Source organism: Spermophilus citellus (genome assembly GCF_964194105.1).
Source record: "Spermophilus citellus genome assembly, chromosome: 3".
NCBI lineage: Eukaryota > Metazoa > Chordata > Mammalia > Rodentia > Sciuridae > Spermophilus > Spermophilus citellus.
Genome location: NC_138184.1, coordinates 140355089 through 140370983, shown reverse-complemented (window position 1 = coordinate 140370983; position 15895 = coordinate 140355089). Strand labels below are relative to the sequence as shown.

Genomic DNA, 15895 nt, shown 5'->3' with positions numbered 1-15895 from the left:
CATAGACATGGTTCAAGACCCAACTTCACCCTCCCAACTGGGAGACCTCATGCAACTCTGTGATAAATCAAGCTTTGGTTTCTATATCTATAAAAGGATGGAATGACCTTAGATTGAGATACGTATGAAATTCACCAAGTGTCATACCTGCCATGTCTTAGGTTTGGATCTTGAGTGTCTCAGGTTTGGATCTCCTGTGTTGAAGGCCTGGTCTCCAGTGCAGCAAGCCACAGAAGTGAGGCTTTGGAAAGTGATTGGATCACCAGGGCTCTGACCTTATCAGTGGATTAATCCATTGATGGCTGAATGGATGACTGTCAGGTAGTAGAAACTATAGGCAGTTGGGGCATGATTGAAAGCAGCAGCTCAGCAGAGGTGTGCCTTTGGGGACTATATCTTGTCTCAGGTCTCTTTCTCTTTCTCTCTCTACTTCCTGGCTGCCATGAGCTGAGGATCTGTCTTTACTCTACCCCACTTTAATGTTCTGCCTCAGCTCAGGCCATAAAGCAATGGAGTCAGCAAACCATGAAGTAATATCTCTGAAACCATGAGCCAAAATACATCTTTCTTCATCTAAGTTTTTTTTCTCAGGTTTTTATCATAGTGATAAAAAGCTGACGACAACACCATGTGAGGGGCATTCTAAAACTTCTAGGCCCTTTTGCATTAGGAATCCCATCAGATGGATCTCTGTATGTGTCCCAGAGGGCTTGTACATCAACTGGCACATTACTGGCAAAAACACACACACACGTAGGTGTGTATGTATGTATGCAGAACAGATATACGTACATGTATATATGCTAAATAAATGAATTATTTGCAGCTGCCATCTACATGTGTCAAAATACAGGTCATGCCTCAAGAATGGGATCCTAATTAGCATCAGTTATACTCCATGTATGTATGTCAAAATACACTCTACTCTCATGTATATCTAAAAAGAACAAATAAAAAAGTATGAGTTGTGCATTTGAAAAACTCAGGGAAAGGGACTCACACTCCCCACCTCCATAGTTGTGTTCTTGGCCACACACATTGTAAAGATTCCCCTTATCGTCTTTGCACTTGTGACTCCTAATGGTGGCAATATGTTACACTAATGGCAAAAACGATGGCTTTTCCACTATCTGCTAGTGTTTCTCCCTAACACTCCTAACATGGAGCGTGTGGCAAATGGCAGCTGCTCAATACATTGTTGTTAAATGAATGAATAATCTTAGCAAGACATTTATTTTTTAAAAATGCTTTCTCTTTGTCTATTATCCTTCTGTTCAGTGATGATTTACTAAGTAAATAAATGAATTATTTGCAGCTGCTATCTACATTACTAAGTAAAATAAAGCTATCTACCATAGCCTTGATGAGAAAGGCAATGAATGAGAGAGCTGGGAGCGCCCAGCTGTTGAGCCTCTTCTGCTCCATGCCTGGCAGGGAAATTAGCTCGCTCGACCCTCTGTAAAGCCTAGGAGGTTTTAACCCACTTCACACTTGATGGAAGTGAGGCCCAGAGAAGGTTTGTCATTTGCCTAAGAATATAGAATCTTAAAGTGTCTGAAACAGAATGCAAGTACTGAAGCCTTCAAAGAAAATTGAGGAAATGATGCCAAGAAGTCCAAAGATTCCAGGAGAAAACTTAGATACTAGACAAAACAAACAAAACCAATAACAATAAAGCAGACTGGATTCTTCCCATCCAAATGCAGGAAACAAGCCAGAAGAGAAACCCAGTTTATTCTTGGCCTTTTGTTTTTTTTTTTAAGAACAGAATTTATCCCTGACTCACTACCTGAAAAATATAAAGAGATTGCTTTTGGTTTGTTTTTCAAGCTAACTTTAAATTTACAATTTTTTTGAAATTGGAAATAAGACAGCACAAATCTCAAGACTCGTGTTGCTAGACTGAGCTGATATGGAAAGCAGAGCATGGCCGGAACTGCTGTGCTCCGGGACCCACCTAACCTGGCAGCCCCGTGGAGGATGGAGAGAGCCCGGCTCATGCTGCAGGAGGCAGCTTGTCTCCTGGAGGCCAAGCCCAGCACAGCACCTCAGAGGAGGTCCATGACAGTGCTTTTTGCAAACTATCCACCAAAATGGGCTCTTTTCTCTCTCTCTCCTTTTCTTTTTTTCTCTTTCTTATATACAGACACATACACATTCATGGTGCACAAATGGAGTTCCATTTGTTTTTCTGTTTTTGTTTTATTTAAAAGAGAGGCATTACATATAGTGCTTAAAATAATGTGCCTGAGCTTAATCTTTTCTCCAATTTAACGTGTCCAATAAGCTGTGCGACCTTTACCAATGTAAATGACTTTCTTCATCATCAGTTTCCCCCTCAAAACAAATCTGGGTAACAATAATACCCACTTCATATACTGATGGGGAGTTCAGTGTGATGAGGACCATAAAGCATTTAGCACAGAACTAAGCGTTCAGTAAGTGTTCAAGAAAGGGCCCAGTACTGCATTAATAACAATGGTAGTACATAAATAATAATGGTATTATAACTCAATCCATTTTTTCAAATTTTGTTTGAAAAAAAACAGCCTTTCAGTGATTTAAAAAGTCAAGAAAAAAGTTGAAGATTGCTCTTCTAAAATACAAAAACTGTTGACTCCTAATTTTCCTTATCTTGGAACAGTTGAACCACAAAGAAAGCAGGGTCTAATCTCAGTCCCATTCTGAGGAGAATAAGCTAAAACCCTGTCTGGCTTTCACCAGGCCCACAGGACCCTGAAGCCTGTCCACCCTGACCCTGTTCCTACATGGGTCCCAGCTAACCTAGTACTGCCACACACTTTCTTCTAATGGCAAAGCTGGGCCACTGCTCAGAAGGTAGAAGAGAAGAAAATAAAACTGGGGGTTGACGAACTGAAGAACTCAATTATCCTTAGAAATACCTAAAATTGTTTTTAACAAAAATGCTTTTATCGATAACTCTAAGTGCTGAGCTTAGCATACTGCTCACACAGCATCCTACGTATTCTCGGCAGTAACTCAGCACATGGCTCTCCTGTGCCACTCCTGGAATTATTGATTGATCCACACTCATTTACCTCTTCAGTAAATTAAAAGACTGCTGGTCTTCACTGAAAATCAATGTCTGTTTAAGTCTGGAGTGATTCAACAGAACTGTGGCTTGTCCAGGAAGTATCAAATTGTGTGTGTGTGTGTGTGTGCGTGCATGTGTGTGTGTGTGTGTGTGTGTGTGTGTGTGGACGAACACCTGTGTACAGAACAGGGAAATTGAGCTCCAAAACCTCCCCTTGAAGGCTTCAGCCCATTTACGTCCAGTGGGTAACATTCTGACAAGTGGATCCTGAGACAGGAGCAAGGAGAACTGACCCCCAATATTTTTAAAGGTTTCCCAAAGCTCTTCTTGGCTGTGTCGTCTAGGAGAACTTCATGATCCTGAACTTCACCTTATCTCTCCTGGCCCCCATCAAGGAAAGAAAGGATGAAACTAAGCAAGGCTAAGGGGTAATTCCACAGCAAGGACAGAGCTGCCTGGGTCAGAGGAGCAACTAGCAGAGAAAAAAAAAAAAAAAAAAGAACCAACAGGAAGGTAAGAACAAGGATGCTTTTAAGGGACTCTGGTAGCTAGGACCTTCCAAACCACTGGGAGCACCTGCAGTCAGATGAAAATATCAAGTGCTTCAAAGTCAAGCAGATGATTTGGGAAACGTTTCTAGTGGCCTGAGTAAGTGAGAGTCGACCAAACACTGATGCTAAATTATGAAGCGGCTGGCAGTCTTTCCCTTTTTCAAAGTGAGTATCTTTTAGCAAGAGCCATATGGGTGCTGCAATAATGAGGTTTATAAATAGGCTTAATATTCTAGTGAGCTGGCTTTGAGAAACCAAAACTCGGGCTCTGCTTCAGGTTGACAGCAAGACACCTCCCAGTTGGGCATAAGAAGACTTTTGTGTATGGGAAATGGGACAGGAAATAACTGCATGCACACAGAAAGACTCGGCCTTCTGTGTACCCTGTGTACCCTTTCCCACCAGAGAGGATCCTATCTCCATCTTTGCCCACAGAGACCACCCAGCTGCTGACATACAGTCAGACAGCTGTGGAAATCTTGAGTGTCAGCTCTCAGTTCCCTTGAGGGAAAGGAGGAGGCTGAGGACAGACTCTGAGACAAAGGAGACAACACTTATGTAGCTAACTACATGTTCTCACGAGGCTGATCATTGACATCTCACTTGTGGGAAAGTGGATGGAGAAAAAATACCACAAATAACCATGAAAGGAGCCAGGATCAGAATGATCATCTGATCCTCAGGTTTTATTTTTCATTGGCATGCACAGTGTAGACTGGATATGTCTAGAAACTTCTACCAAATCCATCTTACATAAACTAATCTCCAGGTTGCTGAGAATGGGAGGTCTTTACATTTACTTTTCTTTCTGGTGATTTCCTTTCTGTGATGCATGTTAAAACTTAGAGTTATAAAGATATATGTACATACTGATTGTTTGCTACTTTTTCCAATATTTTGCACAATAAATGCCAATGAGAAAATACATATAAACTTTTGATCTCCTGACACCTTCCTACCAGAATATTTAGGGGCAGGGAAAAAGATAATAGATAAAAATAACCTCCTCTCTACTAGCTCAAACATTTCTTAACAAAATGAAATACCATGTGCATGATGATTCTATTTTCCTGCTCAAAGATCCAAGGTTGGAAAAATAAATTTTAAAAAGCAATGAAATGATATAAACTCATTTTCACCTGGAACACCTCAATCATTAAGGAAGAGGTTTTTGTTTAAATCTTCAAGGGGATTTTTCTGCCAGGACTTCTATTGGGGAAAATTATGTTAGGGCCTCCTACCCTCTCTCTGAGCCTTCATAGAAAAGGATGCCCCTATTCAGGGACAGAGATCCCCCAAAGACACAAAATGTTAATGGATTTAGCCAGAAGTGAAGAGAACAAAACTAAATGAAAGATGCCTTTTGCCAGTGTGGTTTGGGATTCAGGAGAGTGAACAGGAAAAAAAAAAAAAGGAGAATGCTAATCAGAATCAGAGATGTAAATAAGACCATCAGTTTTCTACTCATTCCTGGGAGTAGGTGTCTATCTAGTAATTGTGGGCAGGGGCAAGTGAGCCTTCGAGGAGATGGTAACCTAATCCAAACCAAACAAGCCCACAGGAGACGCCTTCTGAAACCTTACCAACACCCAGCAAATCCACACTGTGGCTGTGTCCTGTGGCCCCTTCCTTGCCCCCTGCCCCACACTCCTCAAGCAAACCTGGCTCTACCTAGTTCTCCCTCCCCAGCCCCTCATCTGCCTGCTAACAGCTGGCCAGACACCGAAATCCAAGACTTTTCGTCATGCCTGCTTCTTGCCTGAGCCTGGATTAAAAATTCCGGTACTTGGATTACTGTCTAAGAGGCCCCCAAATAGGATCCCTCCCCACAGAAAGCTGAAATCTTCCCTTGGAAAGCAAGGTGTCTTGAGCAGCTCAAACACTGTTACTTTGCCCTCCAGCTAAAAATCCATTGCTTAAATCCAGGCAGTGAGCTAATTGGTGGGACCAAGGGGGCGGGAAATGGAAAGGTTTACAGAGAAAGAAAATAGAAAGTAAATGTCACGCTTATTGAAGTTCAAGTAGTACGTTTTTTGCATAAATGATTTATTCCTCTATTCATGCATTTACAACCACTTGCTGTGGTATAAATACAGCAAATCTGTGTGGGTGGGAATGGAAAAGATGTTGGTGACCTCCTTCCTGGGAGCCCAGCTCTTATTTAAATAAACATCAATGAGAAAGGCTGAAAACAAAAATCTCTCTTAATATCTGTGACAGCGCTGCCAATGTGGGGATAAAATCCAAAGGCTTACGACCAAACCTCACTCTTCATTCATATCCCTGTAATTAAAGGCGGCTTGGTAGGTTGGTTGGTTTGTTTGTCTTCATTGAATTATTCAGAGTTGCTTCAATTCTCTGCTTTGTTTTTCTCCGTGTAGAATCAGCCAGAATAAAAACTGTTATCTTCTGCCAAGTTGAACTTCAGTGACAGTTTAATTTTTTCCTAAGCCTTTCCTGTCCACTGTAGTAGCTAGCACTCCTTCCCTCTCTCGACCCATAGGCCATTCCTACCAACGCTCAGCAAAACCTGCTCCTGGCAGAAAGCAGCTGTTGGTCATTGAAACTTCCAGGTGAATTCCAGTTAATGTCACAGCTCCCTGAGAGCAAAGGGCTTCCCTGTTTCCTCTAAAATCCTGTCTCCTAGTATCATCTTCTGCATAAGGCTCTCTGAGCACTTATATAAATCTAAAACAATATAAATATGACAAAATGAGGAGCTGGGCATGATGGCACATGCCTGTAATCCCAGCAGCTTGGGAGCCTGAGACAGGAGGATTCTAAGTTTGAGGCCAGCCTCAACAACTTAGGCTCTGAGCAACTCAGCAATACTCTTGTCTCTATATAAAAAGGGCTGGAGATGTAGCTCTTTGGTTAAGTGCCCCGGGCTCAATCCCCAGTACCAAAAATAAATAAATAAATAGATGAATAAATAAATAAATAAGACAAAATGAAGCCATTGTTCAAGACACAGGGCAGGAGGAGGGGGGACTAGCAGATGTATTCCTTGGACCCATTTTGAGCTCCTCCACCAAACGATATCAAATGAGCATTGGAACTGAATTTTCCTGAGCTAAAGTAGTTACTTGCACTGAAATTATGCCAAAGCTCTCAGCAATGGGTGCTTTGAACAATTCTTTCGTTTTCGTCTAACAATTACCAATTTCAGCTAGTTGTTCCATAGACAGAATGGCAGTTTTAAACATTTATGATGCTCAATTTCTGACCATCAATCCTTACATTTCACAAATGAGTTACATGAGACCTTATTAATTAAAATGTTTAGTTTCTCACAGTGAGCGGACAGGATTTTCAGTAATGACTCCCTAGAACAGTATAGAGTACAAAATAAAATCTATTTTATGGATCTTAATTTGAAGGTATTATAGAACCCCTCAGAATTATTCTTAGGCAAGAATCACAGAGGTAGAGAAAAGAGGTAGTGGAGTGGGCGGTATTAATCTGAATTTAAACCACTCCTAAAACACATTTGGAAGTAGCTTTCAAAGATTCATCTTGGGCTGGGGCTGTAGCTCAGTGGTAGAGCACATGCCTAGCATGTATAAGGCACTAGGTTCAATACGCAGCACCACATAAAAAATAAATAAAAATGTTATAAAAAAGCAATAACATTAAAAAATATATTAATCCTTACTACCACATTTACTAAGTGTATTTCCAGAGAGTAGGAAATGTCCATGTTATTTAAGGATTTTGGTTATTTGGAATCTGGACAAACCTGATTTTCCGGGTTCAGAGAGTTTCCACCTAGCCAAGCTTTACCACACCCCTCTACATTGTCCTGGGCTCTGGGCTTCAGGTCTCAGCTGCCTAGCTCCTGCCCTGTACCTCCCAGAAGTGCCTGATGAGGGTCTCATCTCTTTTGGGCTTTCTTGGTAACAGCCTCTTTCTGCCCTTAGAATGCTGAGAAGGATCCCACTCACTCCAGGCTGCTGTCTCTGTGCCGAGCCTTCATTGTGCTGGGCATTACACGAAGAAGTCAACATAAGAGCCTCAACAAAGCTATGTACTGTAATTACTAGCTGGGCTTTCCCATTATCTTGAACAAGCAAATGCCAGTGAGAAAATACATGTAAACTTCTGGTCTCCTAGCACCTTCCTTATATTTGGGCTGTCAGGCTAAACTGTATGCTTTCAACATGTGAGATTCGTAGTAATATTTATTTATTCAGCATCACACACACACACACACACACACACACACACAGAGAGAGATTTTTTTCCTTCCTACTTTGTGGCATTATACATTATATCTCTAACCCAGACCTTTCCTCTGATCTGCAGGTCCATTTACCCAATTGCTCATGCTTCGCTGTATCTCCCTCAGGGGGTGTGCTCCTGCAGGTCTCTAACATTCAGCATATCCAAATAACTCATCATCTCTATTCTACCACACCCACAGCCAAATCTGCAAACTTGTGCCCCTTGGTGACCTTGATCTAAGTCAACAGCACCTGGGGATTCAAGCTAAAACCTGGATTTTAGATCATACCTTATTTTCTCATCCACTATATCCAAGTCCTATTGGGCCTACTTCCCCTAAAGTCCTCAAATCCATCCCTACAAACAATGGCTTCCTGGGGGACTCAGGACCCTGGTGCAATGAGGCAGAAACTGGTCCCTCTCCAGCTGTGTCTCCTGCCTGAGGTCTCCTTATTCTCTATGCTGAGGCCACTGGCCTTATTTCTTTTTTCTCAGAGGTATCATATTCCTTCCTGTCTTGAGTACCCTAGAACACTCTTTCCTGATTTTTAAGTACTATGTACTTAGTCTTCATAACTAACCTTAAATCTTACCCTTCAAAGGTGAGATTTAAGATTAACCTGAATTTTGAACCAGGTTTGGGCCTTCTCTTTATAAGTTTTCACAGTATCTATATGTCTTTGTGTCACGCATCACAATAAATAGTTATTTGTGGAAATATTGTTTAAAATTTGCTTCTAGTTGTAAACTGGACACTTCCTGAGAGAGAGCTTTTGTCTCATTTCTCAGTACATCCTGAGAACCTAGCACATGTCAGGCACAGAGTAAGTGCTAGAACAATGTTTGCTAAGTGAATGAGTGATAATTGAGCTCACTGCATATAGATGTGTGCACATTCATTCAAATATATAAATAAAAGTCACTATTCATAATTTTCAATTTGAATTACTCTCTTAAGCTCTTTCATAATTTCACAATGTAGTAACATTTCACATTGCACTCATTAAGATTCACTTATTTTCTTTAATAACGGCTGTCGAGAGGAATAAAAAGTGCACTCCAATAGAAAGCTGAAGAATACCAATGTTTTACATGGATATAGTACACTTTCTCCAAACGCATTGTTCCATTTGTTGTAGAATTCATTTCTTATTACTAATGAGAAATCATTAATGACATTCTCAAAGCTATCACAGACTGTTTTATGTGTCTCATATTTAACAATTATCTTAGTTGGTTCTAAAAAGGCCAGAAGGTTAAATCACAGAAGCAGTTTCCCTCCATATAGAGCAATGGGAACTGAAGAAAGTTTTCTATGAGCCAAACAAAATTAAAGACAGAAATCTAGAATTGGAAATGCAGAAACCTCTCTGCCCAGGGCTGCTTTCCAACCAACGGAATCATGTGTAAAATTTGGCCAAAATAATAAGCACATAGCTGCCAAATACTGAGCTATAATTAGCTAATAAGTTATTAAAACAGCCAAGTGATAAGAAGTGATGATGTGCTATTAAACTGCATTCATATTCAAGTAAAGAAAATTTAACTCTAAATGTGACAATCTAGTTACCCTCTTTTTATTATAGTCATCATTTTCTGCCCTTTGTTGTAAATTGAGAATGCATTTCAGAGAAACTTAACTTGATTTTATTAGGAAGATTTCTGAAAATCTGAAAGTCAGTCTCTCAAACACAAATATTAACTTCCCTAAACCCAACCTGAGTGTGGTGTCACTGTCTCTCACTTAGCATTAGTTATTGTCTTTTATTGCTGTTTTTAATCCTCACATACATAAGAATTCTCTCACCTCCTTAACTAGATTCTTAAGTTTCCTGAAGGCAAGGATTGACTTTTATATTCAATTTTATATTCCTTCAAAGCTCTTAATAAGTGGTATATAAGAGGCACCTAATAAAAATGTGTTGATATTCCCAATTAAATGGGAGAGTAGGGGGATGACCTATTAATACACTAAATATATGATAATATACTAAATGTATGATAATATCATATATTTAGTGTATTAATGATTAATTAATTAATTAGGAAAATACTTATTTAATTAGGAAAATAAACAACAATTTTTAAAATTATTCTTTTGGAATGGCTTTTGGGGGACACTCAGGTCATTCCCCTCTTCTTTGGGTCCCACTTGCAAGACTTTAACTCAGAACTAGGACTGTCAGTTCCACAGCTCCAAGCCAAAGGCCTCTCAGAAGTTCCAGATGGCTGTCACCCACAGCTACCAGGACACTCCAAGTTTACCAGGTCAACATGTCTGTGCCCAAACTTATCATTCTGCTTTATCCAAGCCTGCTGTTCTCTCCTCAGCCCCTAACAAGGCAAATGGCACCAAAATCACTGACATGTCCAAGCCAACCAAAACAAACTTGGAGACAACTTTGTGTGTGTGTGTGTGTGTGTGTGTGTGTGTGTGTTCCAAATCTAAGTTTGGTCAATTCTTGTTTCAAGTACACTCCTCAATTCAGGCATCTTCTCCAACTGGTCTCCAGGGCCCACTCGCATCTCTAGTCTGTTTTCTACACTTCATCCAGAACTATGATCCTAAAATTCAAATCTCATCTTGTTATTCTCCAGCCTAAAATCTTTCAAAAAGTCCTGATAACTGAAAGAATAATATACATCCTTAAAAAAAGAAAAAAAGCAAAAGATTTCATGAGAAGCTTTAAAAGGGAAAAACCTAGAACATAACACTTTTTTGTTGGATAGTAAAATGTGCTCAAATAGCCACCTCCTTTCTGAACGTGTTTAATTTTGAGCAAAATGAAAAATAAGTTTTAAAAACTCCATGTGTCACTCCCTGCCCATGCCTTCCTCTCCAGTGTCCTCTCTCCCTTCCCCCCTGGTGTGCCAGGGTTTCTCAAGCCTTTACACCTTAGCACACACTGTTCTCACCATTCATAACTTCTATCTATCCCTTACTATTATTGCAAGAGCTGTTAAGAGGAGGCCACATCGGAATCTTTAGAGGAAAATAACAAAAATTTAGTGAATTGATTTATAGGAGGAACTCACTCTATTACCTTGACCAGTCCAGGGACCAACTGCTTCAATGCTGACGTGGGTGGTCTGTTTAGTAGATCCACATTGAATGTCAACAAAGAGACCCAAATATATCCTGTCCTAATGAAAAATGAGCATAAAGAAGCTCACTAGGACTCAAGTCATGTCCTTAGAAGAATAAACAGCTTTTCTAATGGTCCATGAAAACAGTTCAGCACTCTGAGCTGGTTTATTCTGGGCCATGTAGATGATTCTGTGTTTTCCCCACATCTTTGCATAAACCTTCCTTGTATCTTTGCAAAGAGGCTGGCATAAATGAAAAGTAATCTTAGTGAAGACAATAAGCAACCCTCAAAGAGAAGTACACATGAGGAGATGTCTTTAAGGACTCTTCCCAGGCAGAAGTAGCTCCCCCTGCACCTCTGTATTTCTATTCATCCCCTCTGGGTATTCATGTCAGTCTTTCTCCCTAGCCTATGAGCCACTAAAGGTCAGCTAGGCATCTTCCCAACTTTTGCATACCCAGGCCTCACCAAGTGACTGGCACATAACACATACTCATTAAATGTTAATTGAGAAACCTCACCTGTAATTCTAGCAGCTGGGGAGGCTGAGGCAGGAGATCACAAGTTCAAAGCCAGCTTCAGGAACTTAGTGAGGCCCTAAGAAATTTAGCAAGACCTTGTCTCAACATAAAAGATAAAAAAGATTATGGATGTGGTACACTGTGGTTCAGTGCCCCTAGGTTCAATATCTAGTACTAAATTAAAAGAGAGAGTGAAAGAGAAGCCTCATGTTGACTGAACATCAATCATACTATTTAAGAATTCAGGTGAATAGAAATAAAATAAAGATTAAGAAGGTTTAAATAAAAAACACAAAACCAAAAATACAGGTGTTTTTGCCTAGGGCACCCCTCAATACACATCTTTACTGTATAGTTTGAAAGTGCCACTTAAGTTCTATGTACATCAGGGGTTTTAGTTAAGACTACTTCAGAGAAAGGAAAACAACAGCCTAAGCAAAAACAGTATGACAGACTGACTCAGGCAGCTGGTTTAGCCAAAAAAAAAAAAAAAAAAATCAGAGAAACATCTGCAGGAACCGGGCGCTCGGGAGCCAACCCAGGGGTTCCCACTGCATCTTCTCACCTGTACTTCTCTTTGAGGGTTGTTCACTGTCTTCACGAAGACAATGGGAAACATATCTAATGGGAGGCACCAAGTCCAGAAGAAGCAGAAAGCATCAATCTCCCATGGCCAGTACAGAAATGTCAAGGAAGGATGCTCCTGATTGGGATCTGTTCCTTGTGACAGGGCTCAAGGTACAATCGGGGAGCAAGATCTGTTACCATAGTAGGTGGGGAAGGGTTGCTGGGTAGACAAAAATAGTTGTTCCAGTCCACTAATCTAGCCGTCATGCACCTGCTGTTATACCTATTACATACTCATAATATTACTTTAAATAATGTGAAAAATTATCTCCTTCACAGAGCACTGTATAAGCATAAAATTTATTCCACTGACTACTTCATATTTGGGCAAAATGAATAAATGGCAACATTTATTGTCATAATTATAATTAATGACAATAAATGCCAAGGAATACATTAAACCTATCCTCCAGTGCATATATACACACACACACACACACACACACAACACACACACACACACACACACACACACACACACAAACATAGGAACAACTTTTTGTCATCTTGCAGCAAGCAGCAACAGAAACACTCTTGGTCAGGACCCAAGGCACAAGTCAAGACCGTCTTGCCCAAACCCCTGAGGCTTCCCCCACATTATCAGGGTATAAGAATGCCCATTGCCAACAATGCAATTAGGAGGAGCTCTTAAAAATTCTACCCACTCTTACAGAGAAGAGAAATATAACAACAGCCCATGGGACACAATTATAAGTTCGCAGAAAAGTGAAAATGAAGCTGCTCTCAGGAGGAGAGAGAGCAACACCCCCTGACAGACTGACTTCAAAAAGCTCAGGTGAGCAGTATTTGTTCCCTTCTGACTTAAAGTATTGTGAACCTGGGTATCAGAGCTGGTGGAACGGCAGAGGGAGACGGAGGAACATCACCTCACTCACATCACAGTTGGCCTCCCTGCATTAGCACCTCATTGGAAGACCAGAGGAATCCACGTAGTTGTAAACACCTAGGCTTGCAGGCTGTTATCATCTCAGCTGGGGTAGACAGTGCTTAAGAATCAGATTTCCAATATTCATACACTATTCATATGTTGGTAATGCCACAATGCTGGGTTAAGAATGTTTCTTGTTTCTTTCCTCAAAAAACATGTGAAATAGCTCTAGGTTTCATATAAGTGTTGGGAATTCACTATACACCAAGCATCAAGCATAAACCAGTGAGCAAAGCAGATCAAGATTTAAAAAAAAAAAACTCAAGGAGCTAATATTTTGTCAAGGGAGGAAAATAATGTGCATAACGAATCAATAAACTCTACAGTATTCAGATCGGGAGAAGTCCAAGGCAGATAAAGCAGGGAGACTGGTGGAATTGGAATAGATAGGGAGTCATCCCCTGTATTTCCTGCACTGTAGATTCCTTGCAGATGATAACCATAGAAATCCTCTTGCTGCTGATAGAGACTAAGCCTCCCCAGTGCAGAAAAGGGAGTTATGAGGAGAGGGTAGAGCGAACCTCAGTAAATATGCCAACAGGATCCAGCACTGGGTCATGGCTTTGTCACATCTTGCCCAGTTCTCATACCAGTTGAGATGACACTAATAAAACCTGTTCCCTGTCAACCAGGGTTGATAGGTTTTAAGGCTCATAGGCTGACTCAAATATATATTCATCTTCATTTTGCATATTAAAAAGTTCACATCAGAATCCATATGTTTCCTTCAGCACCTTTTGATTGAGTACCAAACACTGTTAAAGACACAGCAGGATTAAGGCACATAAAGCATCTGTCCTGTAGAACTTTCACCCTAATGGAAGAGATAAAATTCAGCAACAGATTAAATAGGGGAGACTCCAGCAAGGAGAAGTGACACCATTGAACAATCCAAGCATGAGGTGATCATGTCCCAAACTCATATGCTTTCGGACCAATTGAACTGAATTCCTGACCATCTGTGGTCACATATAAAACCCTTCCAATAAAGTGTCACGATAATAAATTGATATGAAAATCCAATTGTACTAGCTTCTGGCTCTTTCTAAAATATTGAAAGAGCAGCTCCCTTTCTCTTGCTGACAATCTGTTGTGTGGACAAATACATACATACATACACACTCCCTTCCTTCTCCTAAGGGTTTCTATTTTGTGGACCTCTGAAGTGTTATTCCCAGTTGTATAAATGAGCATGTGCTTTGGCTTTTGGAGTCCTTAGCAACTGATTCCAGCACCATTGCTTTGCATTAAAAAAAAATGATAGTAAGAATAGTAGTAGAGTCATTGTAGCAGGAAAAAATGTATTATAATAACAGATAATAATATACCCTTCTAAAATAGAAAGTCAAGTTAAAGATGTCATAGGATTGCTGTTGAGCAGCTTATTCCAGGAGGGAGGACAGCGAGAGGGATTCCAAAACACTTTGGGGGAAGAGGCAATCCACGCCTTTCATGTTCAAAGGCACCAGATTCTGGGTCAATAGGAGAGACTAGAAAATGAAAGTGTGACTTCATCACTCCACAACACTCTGGGGAGAAAAGCCTAACAGATAGGAAACTGAGAAAGCTACCAGACAGAGTGGTGTAAGTGATAAATGCTTTCTTGCACAAGTTCTCACCTCAGTTTTGCTAGCCTGAGTGACTTCGTGGAATGTTAAGCAAGAGAAGCAGTGCCTGGGTGTGTGGATATGAGTCCCTCTAAGGCGAGGCTGACCACACTTTCACATCGTACACTTCACACCCAGACTTTGTAAACAGAACTGACTTTCTGTGTGCAGCACAGTAAAATTGGATGTAATGTTCACAACACTGAACATGAGCTTACTGTAAATACAGCTCTGAAAGTGCTGCAGACACCTAAACTGTGAGAAGAGCCTGCCAGCCAGAGAGACAAGACTTCCAAATAAGTTTACCACTTCTACTTGTGGCCACCCAAGTCAAAATCAAATTATTTGGTAAGGTTTCCCATGAGGCCAATGGCAATGAAGCTCACTTAGATTACTGACGGAATGACTCTTATAAATCACTCCTTTCAATGAGGACCCCTTATATTGCATTGGGATGTGGTCATCCCAAGACAAGCCACCTTAGATCAGCATCTCCTTTATTTGTTTCGGTTTGCTGTGTGTCACGCTTTCAAAAACAATAATGGCAGCAAAACAAAATAGTAAAGAGCTGGTTTTCCCACCAATGCCTTGATAGGAACAGAAAGTCAGTGGAACATGTTTAGAGAAAAATGACTTTTTAAACCACACTAGGTCTCTGGTGCCAAATAGGTGCTAAAATGAATATATAGTAGTCATGGAAGGGGTCTTTGGGAGCTGCCTGGTCAACTGAGAAGCAAACTGGAAATGTACAACCATCACTGCAGCTTTAGAACTAAAGTGACCAGAAGTTCATTGTTTACAAATTATTACACACACACACACACACACACACACACACACACACACGATTTTCAGGTCACCTCTTCTCAGTGTCCAAAACCAGAATCCAATAAGTGACTGAAATTCAGAGATCTCTTCCCATTGATCCATCTACCATGTTGGTCACCAAATGAAAGGCAAATACCTTTTTTTGCTCTTCAGATATTGTTAGGAAACTCCAATAATGCTTCTGACCTCCACTTTTCTCCATAATGGCCCTTCTTTCTAGTAAGAGCTTTTCTGCCAGAAATATTTTACATATATATATATATATGAAACTAAACTGAGCTGGAAAGAGCCAGAAGAGAAGAGAATCCAGCAACCAGAATATATGTTGAATGTGAACTGTTGGTGAGTTCTTAGACCACCCTCCAAGGTGCTCAAAGCAGTTTGCAGGGAAAACTCTTTGAATAAATGTCCCTGAGCAAGGTCCCCAAACTTTCCTCCCTAAGG

At 40.5% G+C, this 15895-nt stretch overlaps 1 protein-coding gene across 6 annotated transcripts in view; it reads right to left on the bottom strand.

The window, feature by feature from the left end:
* PDE1C (phosphodiesterase 1C) overlaps window positions 1–15895 on the bottom strand; it is a 528215-nt gene that overhangs the window by 305526 nt on the left and 206794 nt on the right. The gene's annotated exons all lie outside the window — the stretch shown is intronic.